This window comes from Sorghum bicolor, chromosome 7 (assembly GCF_000003195.3).
Source record: "Sorghum bicolor cultivar BTx623 chromosome 7, Sorghum_bicolor_NCBIv3, whole genome shotgun sequence".
Lineage (NCBI taxonomy): Eukaryota > Viridiplantae > Streptophyta > Magnoliopsida > Poales > Poaceae > Sorghum > Sorghum bicolor.
This window is the reverse complement of record NC_012876.2, coordinates 56,031,567-56,041,102: the sequence shown is the minus strand read 5'-3', so window position 1 is coordinate 56,041,102 and position 9,536 is coordinate 56,031,567. Positions and strand designations below refer to the sequence as shown.

Here is a 9,536-nt window from a genome sequence, read left to right as displayed (position 1 = left end):
CGATCGCGTTTCGACGAAGTTAGGGTGCCCAAGGGGGCACCGGACGCTCTATGAGTGCGTCCGGTGAGGTCCTTAGCCGTTGGGAGTTTTCGGTGCCTAGGGTTAGGCACCGGACGCTGGCACCGGACTCACCGGGCAGCGTCCGGTCCCACACCCAGGGAGGTTGTAAACTTCCCCTGAGCACCGGACGCTAGCACCGGACGCACCGGGTAGCATCCGGTCCCATACTCAGGGAGTTTGTAAAACTCCACCGAGCACCGGACGGTGCCACCGGACGCTGAGTGTTAGCGTCCGGTGACCTGTCAGAAGCAGGTACAGTTAGCCGTTGTGTGTCACCGGACGCTCGGTGCAGAGCGTCCGGTGCAACATTAACAGCGTCTGGTGACCCCGTTTTTAGTGGAAAACAGTTGGCTGACCTTTGAACTTCGTGGGGAGTATTTATACTCCTCCACCTTGTCCATGAGAGGTCTCTCGCCCATTTGAACATCTGAGAAATTTGTTGTGGAGCAAGAGAGTAGCAAGAGCCTAGAGAGGATTGAGATTTGAGTGATTTCTTGAGAGAATCCTTCTCTAGTGAATTCCAAGAGTCAAGTGTGCATCCACCACTCTCTAGAGCCTTGTTTGGGTCAAGTGAGAGTTTTTTGCTTGTTACTCTTGGTGATCGCCATCACCTAGACGGTTCGGTGGTGATTGGAGGCACGAAGACCACCCGGAGTTCTTGTGGGTGGCTTGTGTCAAGCTTGTGAGCGGTTTTGGGCGATTCACCGCGACGGAGTGTCGAAGAATCAGCCCGTAGAGAGCACTTGGTCCTTGCGCGGACCAAGGGGGAGCAATACCCTTGCGCGGGTGCTCCAACGAGGACTAGTGGAGAGTGGCGACTCTCCGATACCTCGGCAAAACATCGCCGAGCACTTTCTTCCACTACTCCCTTACATTCTAGCATTTACTTTGTGTTTTTACACTCTTAGAACTGCCATGCTAGAATAGGATTGGAACTAGGTTGCAAAACTTTTATCCGGTAGCTCTCTAGTCACACTAGGCACAAGGGGTTGAATTGGAGCTTATAGGTTGCTTAAATTTTTAGAAAAGTCCAATTCACCCCCCTCTTGGGCATCTTGATCCTTTCAACATTGGAGATGGGAAGTAGCCGACAACATGGAATTTGGGGCGACAAGGGTGGTAGATGTAGTGGTGGTGACGACAACAATGGTGGCAAGTAGAGCTATGATGAGTAAGAAGTGTGCTCACCAATCATCCTCGATTCGTTTATGCGGACGAAACGATTTTTCACAGGAATTTTAGGTTAAAGGGGAAGGGGTATTTATATGCAACAGAAATTACACTAAACCTATAAAAATTTGAGGAAATGCATTCTAGCGTGATAGCCACATTTCATAATAGCAATTAGCAATGTCATTTGTAGGATGGCAAACCAGTGAAACCCAATTATGAGAATGGAAAAATTCCAATGAAGTCCAACCCAATAGGCTCCATACTCTGTTTCCAGTTAGTGGATCCAAAAATAGCTTTAGAAGACTACTTATTAGGTCACCCAAATTTGTTGGCACCCCAAATCCCCCCTTCCATTATCTACTCCTGTTAGGCCAATAAGTGCCTACCCATTTCTAGATCTGTGGTTTTCCATCCGCTTGCCTCACTCCCACACACACACACCGCTAAAATCCCTAAGTTTGGTTTTGTTAATTAAGTGACAACTAGTGGATTAATGCTTTCATTTGAGTTGTGGTTGAGCTAGGGTCCTTATCAAGATGGTGAGCAAGGCTAAGAGATGGTTGAGAAGTGATCAAGCCCACATGGAGCAAGCTCTCTTAGAGAGAAGAAGAAGCTAGATATGAAAACAAGCCCAAAGGCAAAGATATATGCTAAGGGTTTTTATTTCATCGGTCAAGACGTAATAGAGAGTGTGTGGTCGAATTTAGGATAGATAGTCATATTATTAAGAGGGAGGCTCTGATGCACAATCTCCTATACAACTAAAAAGAATAAAAGTAAGACTATTTCATCGTGCGACTTTCTTTTCGTTCCGTCCGTCTGCTTCGGTCCGTGCGATCTTTCTACCGCGCCGGCATGTGGGGCCTACGTGCGAGCAGCTCCTGTCCCCCATCCTCGCCCTCGTAGATTTCTGGGATCCACGCCACCATCACCTTGCGAACTTCCTCGAATCGATGCTGCTCGGAGCAGCTCCTGTCCCCAATCCTCGCCCTCGCGGATTTCTCGAATCCACACCGCCATCACCTCACGGCGCCATCAACTTCCTCGGATCGATGTCGTAGCTCCTGTCCCCAATCCTCGCCCTCGCGGATTTCTCGCATCCACGCCGCCATCACCTCACGACGCCATCCACTTCCTCAGATCGATGCCGCTCGGAAGACGACGCATAAGGTATTCAGCTAGATTTGCTCTATCTAAATCAAAAGCAAGCAATAAGGTATTTAGCTTAGACCTCGCCGGCAAAGCCCCATGATGGGTCCGTTGGGACAGGGCCCCTCGCGAGGAGGGTGCCCTGCACGGGCGTGTCGCCCTTGGGCACCTGGTAGAAGGGGTTCATACGTTTGCGGCGTGCCCAGTAGGGACCACGAGCCGCTCGTCGACGCACGTAGCCAGAGGCGGAGCAGCTACGGTGGCCTGTAGCCGTTGTTCTTTGTTGGTGTGGCCGCCGGACTTCAGCAGCAATGTTACCGCGCCGGCCTCCGCCTCCACGGCAAGGCCCAACAAGGTGGACATCCTCGGCTTCACCTTCAATAGCTCTGTGCTCTGGGACCCTGAACGTTGGGGTCACTCCAGACCAACAAGCCCTAGCGTACAGCTCCCCGTGTTGTAGTGTGCCTGGAGAAAGAAAGTACGAATCTTCTTCTTGGCAGGGTGACACTGATTCTGGCGGACGGTCGACGAGGCATCAAGGTGGATAATCTGCGGGAGAAAGTTCGTACTGCATCTGTTCGACGTTTTGCCTCTACGAAAGGTTTGGTTTTAAAGTTTTTCTGTTTGGGTGATTTAGTCATTTTGGGTAAAAGATCTCTAGAGATTAGGCACTTACCGTTACAGTGCTTAGTAGCTAAGTCTGCTATCACTGTGAGATAATGTGTGATCAATCATGGCCACAAGATAATCCTAAGGATACAAAAGGACTTCCAAGAAGACACTCAGCACCATACCTTCTGACGGCAACGGAAGATGTTGTGTGTAGTGTATTCATATTTGAATCATTCAGGTTCAGATAGAAAAGATTGTTTATGGAGTCTTTTAGTCCTCGACAGATGATGGGGTGATTTTATTGCAATTGACTAAGATAACCAAGTAACTGGACTATGTAATTTGTTTTTTCTTCTCCATCCTAAATGACAAAACCACATATATCTTTTTTTCTACTTTCTTCAGTAAAAACTGAAGGTATTACTCAGAAGTTTGTCCTAGATTGCTTTTTAATTTTGGAGGTTCTTACTTAACTCGTGATCCTGTGACGCATGTGTGCTACCAGGTTATTGTTAGCAACACAATTAGTCTATTTTTGGAAAATCACGTCATAGGGGATGTGGCCACAGCCCTGCACCCAGGATATAGGTCAGTTTTTTTTGCCTGACTATCTAGATTATAAGCAGAATACTGCTGATGCAAATTTTATCAAGTTCCACACATGTTTATGATAAAAAAACATAGTTATTTTTTTTAAACCGTAGTTCTAAGCAACTAAACTAAATATACCCAGTTTAAGCAGGGGAGCGTCGCAAGCAGCCGGTACTCTGGTCTCTAACAGCGGCAGAGTTGAGGCGTCGCTATTAGAGATATACATAGATATGTATATATATATATATATATATATATATATATATATATACCAAATAGTCGCACGCATGGAGTTAGCTCCATGGGGCCATGGGCAATCCGCCACATCAGACCACGCTGTAGTGGGCAGCATCCCCCAGTTGGCCAACCCCTGGCCGACTAGAGCCAGCAGCAAGTGCTAGGTAGAGGCAGGTAGAAGGGAGTACTGCAGCAGGCCGATAGCCTAGCAGGTAATGCTGTAGCCTGTAGCTGTAAGCATTTTTTTACTGTTTACACACATAATTGCTTTGACTTTGTCTTCTTGGCTTCTTGCTTCACAGAATATGTGCTATTGGGAAAGAGTTATTTGGAGTTTATGATATTTTTCACAGCACAAGTGACCATACTTTCTGTGAAAGAGGCTCAATAGCAAAGGTAGAGATGGTATTTCTCTCATAGTGTCATGTTGTATGTTTCCATTCTTCTTGAGCTTGAATTATAGGTTTTTCTCTTGGGCATCAACAGATTTTTATTCTTTTTTTTCTACAAGGTCAAACTATATGATATGAACATTTTTGTTGCTTATAGTCATTTCTTAATCTTATATATTTCTCTTTAGGCACAAGAAGTAATCCAGACCTAGATTTCTTAATGTTCTAGATTTTCCACTTTCATGGACACAATATTAGCAGCCCGTATCTAATATATTTTTAATTTTGAAATAGAAATCTTCATTTAATGGTTCAGATCATTCTAAAGGGAGGAGTATGCTTGTGGCTACACTTATGGTAATCACTTCTAACCGTGATAATGCAGATCACTCGTCGCTTACGACTTTTGTGCCTCTTGTGCTGATACAAGAGATTGCAACAATAATGAAAGTTACTGAGCAAGGGGCGGGGGTGCATTTTCTTGATCATGAGGATAATAGCAGTAGTGATGGTGGCAATGGATTAAAGGGGATAGGGACTCTAGATGAAATAACTCAGTGCAGGGGCTTTCATTTTTGTCTTCTATATGGTGCATCAGTTGTAGGCTCAAGAAGGTGAACAACAGTTTGCAAAATCCAATCATAAACTGAATTAGCAACGTGTCATCTTCAGCGTAACTATTTTAATGCTCATGTAGTTGCTCGATTTCCAGTCATTTGTGTTAATTTTGTAAGCTTGTGACGCTGCGCTCTTTGTGACTATGTTAATTTCACAAACTTTGCTTTTTAAATTAAACGTCACTTTAACATCGGTATTTAATTTCACGGTATTATTATCTTATCATGCGATCCGTGTGTTTTAAGTATCAAAGTTAAGTTATCCCGTAGCAACGCACGGACAAAATACCTAGTAGTTATCTAAATGCCACTAGGTGTGAATTAAGTTTGCAAATGCATTGGACCTAGTGACCCAATGAGATGCAAGTGAAAAATGTTGTTGAAAAGCTAACCCTATGCCTAAGGTAAAGATGTTCGTGTTTGAACATACTAGAGTTAGCGAATTTAATTGTGACACGTGAAAAATAGAGTTGCTGCTAAAAATCAGCACCATCGGAAAGGTCTAGTGCTCTCTTGGGGCCGGTGAGCACCAGAAAAAGTGGTGTGGTGTAGGTTGTTAACAATGGCTAGGGTTTGCCATGGAATTTATCTGGTGGTACATTATAACATAGCACTAGAACATGCGCTAGAACTGTTCAATGAACCGGAGATTTTAAACAGTGCACTAGAGTTTTTCGTAACCCCCTAGAGTTCTCTAGTGCATGGCCTGAGAGGTTGTCTAGTGCCCCTCATCAGAGAGGCGTCGGAGTTTTCTGGTAACCCGCTTGGAGTTCTCTAGTGTATAACTTAAGAGATCATGTCCGGTGCCGCTCACCGGAGAGGCATCAAAGTAAGGCTGATTATTGCTTTGGTTGGAGAGTGACATACCTGGCATCAGACCAAAAGATATGAACCCTACAACCTTAGCACCATGTCTACTCTAGTTATCAATGGTGTCACAATCCGGTTGACCATACCGGCAAATCCCTACCAGCAAAACAAAGAACATAAACAATAACTCAAAAGTATACAACTCAATTGAAGTGATAATTATATACTCCCTCCGTATAGTATTTAGAAGTCATTTTGAACAAGGTTTGGGTCAAACATTGAGAATTATAAATCATCAATAACTTTTAAATTATTGAGTTTGCAAATATGAAAATTATATGAATATATTTGCCTTAAAAATATTTTAATAAAAGTATACATATATCATTTTTCCTAAATATTTTTATAAAAATAAGAGGTCAAAGTTGTGTTTTGGAGGCCGTATTGCTGCCCTAAACGACTTCTAATTCCTATACAGAGGGAGTATGTATTATCAAGCACTCCATGCAAGTTGGGGTTTCATAGCCGATGTTGGCGATTGTTCGAAGACCGATTGATCTAAAGTAAAACCCAAACCCTGACTTTGGATGGAGATGACTCATAACAATGTCTTTGGGGAGTGCACACCCCCATAGACACGCTCTCTAATGTGCTCAAAGATTATACATGGCCCAACAGACAAAAACGGTGACACATCACCTGATAGATTCTGGACGCTGACTTGTTTCGATCCCGTTGATTATGATGGAGTTTTGATGTCAAACTAATGTCATTGGAGAAAACTTATGAAATTATCTTTCCATGCATATGTGTGTCATCGAAAATAGATTAGATGAGTGTTCTGAGGCTGCTTCTGAGGGCCGAGGCAAACTTGAATTCAAGTTGGACTAAACCTCTGATTTAACTTGGACGTCCTTGTTGGTCGCTTTGATACCTCACTCTCCACCCCCTTCCAAGGAGAGATTTAAAATGACAACATTAATTTCCAAAAGGTACTCCACCTCATATCGTGCATGGGGAAACAAAATGCCAAAGCAAACCAGCACTCCCCTAGGTATAGGTGGGCCTAATTTGTTTTCTAAATGCCTTTCTTTTTAGTATTTAGCTATACAAAATTCAAAAGTATACTCTTTATTGCATTGGAGATAGAGAAAAAGTTAGCCAAGTTCGATAGACCTATGCAATTCCAATAAATATCTTTCATCGTAAAACTCTTTTAGACTTAACTTTACCTAGTCCTTGGATTTAATTATGTATCTTTTTCTTGGAAGATGACTTTGATTTCCTAACGAATCCCATGATATCATAAATCTGTGTCCAAGTTCGTCTCACCAAATGAAGTGGGCCAATTGGCCGGGCACTATATGTTTCAGTGCTCCTCATCACTATGTTCAGGGGAAATCTTTTTTTCGCGACCATGCTTTGGCATGTATATCGTTTAGAAATAAGAGTTGTTACAAAGCTAAACTCCAGTTAGCCTAGGACATGAGTGGCACACTACGGTCAAACAGAGTTAACCAGGCAACAAGAAGCGAGGCTACGATGATATTACATGACAACAAAATTTGTGATGATAGGGCTGTCGAAAATCAGGAGGTGTAAATGGATGCCTAGAGTGTAGCTAGGTGGTCATACCTAGCTTGAGACCATCGGACCGCCTCATCCACTACGGAGTCCGCAATCGAGACAGCCGACTGACTGACGCCATCAAACACCCTCCGATTACGCTCCTTCCACAGGCACCACGATCTAAGGATAGTGAGAGAGTCGAATCCTTTGTGACACGCCATTCCCAGTTGTAGACGGCAAGATAGCCACCAATCTAGGAAGGTAGTCCCAGGCTACGGCATCGGGGTTGTTTAAAACCCACTCCACTTTGGAAGCACTGCATTTGAAGCATCGGTGGCTTCCTCACATGTTGACACGTGTTGTTGCCTATTTTACAAAAAAACCCTTCGACTTCAGGTCGACCCCTCCCTACCCTTCTCCACGCACCGCCTCCATGTTGGCATGAGCGTCGTCGTTGCTTCGAAGGCATCCTCTGCCTCTTCCACCTCCTCTATGTTGCATCAATGGCGACCACATCTGTCATGGGCCTTCCTTTTTGTGGCCATCGGGTACATCTTACAATGGTGTTGGTGGTGAGATCCCTCTCTTTCTCTCAGTTGCTTTCTTGCTCTATGAGTCCACTCTCTTCCCTAGCTACCTACAGATCTTTCTCTCCTCCACTGCGTGCTTCTTGCAAAGCATTGAGATTCCCAAGTTTAGGAAAAAAAGAGAAAAGACCCTCGCCGAGCTCTCACTGGGTTGGCGGTGAAGGGTTCAGTGGTCTGATTCGAAGCCCGATGAGGAGAGCACGAGAAGCCAGCCATGGCAGTCCTGTCCATGTGAAAGACGTCATCCACCATGGTGAGCCCTCCTGCGATGGCACAAAAGCCTCTTTGAGATCAGTCCCTCTGTTCCTCATATCTAGATCCCAACAGTGAAGTGTAAGATACTCCATCTTTATTGTTGTGTGCCTAACTTGGCCGCTTATGCTGGTTTTGGATCGAGGTTGGTTTCTAGCAGTGTGATTATGTGACATCTATTGTGCCTGTAGTTTAGCTCAGCTGGAGATGGCGGCAATGACCTGAGACCGTGGGGGTTCCACGTTGTTCCTTTGGTACTCAGTCGATGCAAAAAGGTTTATAATATGTCCTTTGCCTATATCTTTATAGGCAGTAGTAGTCCCTCATCCTGCTTTGCCAGCAGATTTGGACTAGGATTTGCATGATTTTAGGTGTGGTTTCTAGCCAGTAATGGTGTCCTGGTGGGTACCAAATATATTTTCTTGGTTTTGATTTGGCTATTCTTGTGGCAGTGATAGGGCTGCTTCGCTCTATGATGTATTATTCATTTTTTGGAATACCAGTATCAACAGAAGGGTAGTGACAAACTGAAGGCATGCTTGAACACTTAAGAGCCATTGTAGTAGGAGAGCTATGTCAGGTTTTAGCTTGAAATGGACAAAAGTAGTTGTGTTTCAGTTTTGACTCCCATAGTTATAGATTTCTAGCTGTTAGATAACAGTCACGGGCCTTCACAGAAAAAAAGGTAGCATTCATGGGAAAAGGTATATGCAAAGCATAGGTAACAGTCATGGAAAAAGCTATATGCAAGGCATACATAGTTTTGTATGTGTTCTTTTACAATTCATTGAGACTTGTTCCTGGGTCAAACATTACTGGCCTTACATCGAGCCAGGTGGGGGCATTAGTAGATTTAGTGTAATAGCCGACGAGCCAACTGCGGCAAACTATAACACCCTCCTTGAGATCAAGCCTGTGGAGATTGGGATGAATGGTCTCCAGCATCACTGAGTAGCATCTTTGCTGTAAGGTAACATGTTGTGTCCCTTCCCTATTGTGTCCTCTTCCTCTTTAGTTCACAAGATCGGTCTTTCCAATTTTGTTCTTGAAGCATTTGGAGCTGAAGAATGTCCTGAACAAAAGAAACATCAGGGTACACACTCCACTGCCCACATACAACTACTGGTGTAGCTGCAGATTCTTGTGCAAGGCTGCTCCATGGAGCGTAGCATCTGAACTGAGGAAGGTGATCCTCTACTACAAGCTCTGGTAAAAGATTAATCTGTATCACTATACTTCACTATTGGTAGATCATTAAGAATATATTAATGGCTATAATGCTTGTAATACCTTCTTGTTGGAGAGAGATAAGAGAATATGACAAGATAAAAAACTCATAGGCCTCTAATGTCCTATTTTCTTTCTCTACAGATGTTATGCCTATTAGTACCTTCATCTCATTATGTTCCTTAGCTTACATTAGCATGCTAATTTGAACCTATTATTTTGTTTAGCTTTGACAATCCTTATGATTTTGTGCTCTGATC

At 43.9% G+C, this 9,536-nt stretch overlaps 1 long non-coding RNA gene across 3 annotated transcripts; it reads left to right on the top strand.

The window, feature by feature from the left end:
• On the top strand, positions 2,039–5,004 carry LOC110437128. 3 transcript variants are annotated; one of them, XR_002455249.1, is made up of 4 exons: positions 2,039–3,582; positions 3,728–4,034; positions 4,125–4,218; positions 4,600–5,004. It is a non-coding gene; the product is annotated as an uncharacterized LOC110437128 (long non-coding RNA). The 3 variants fall into 3 exon arrangements; XR_002455248.1 differs by having other exon boundaries at positions 2,040–3,582; positions 3,737–4,034; XR_002455247.1 differs by having other exon boundaries at positions 2,049–4,034.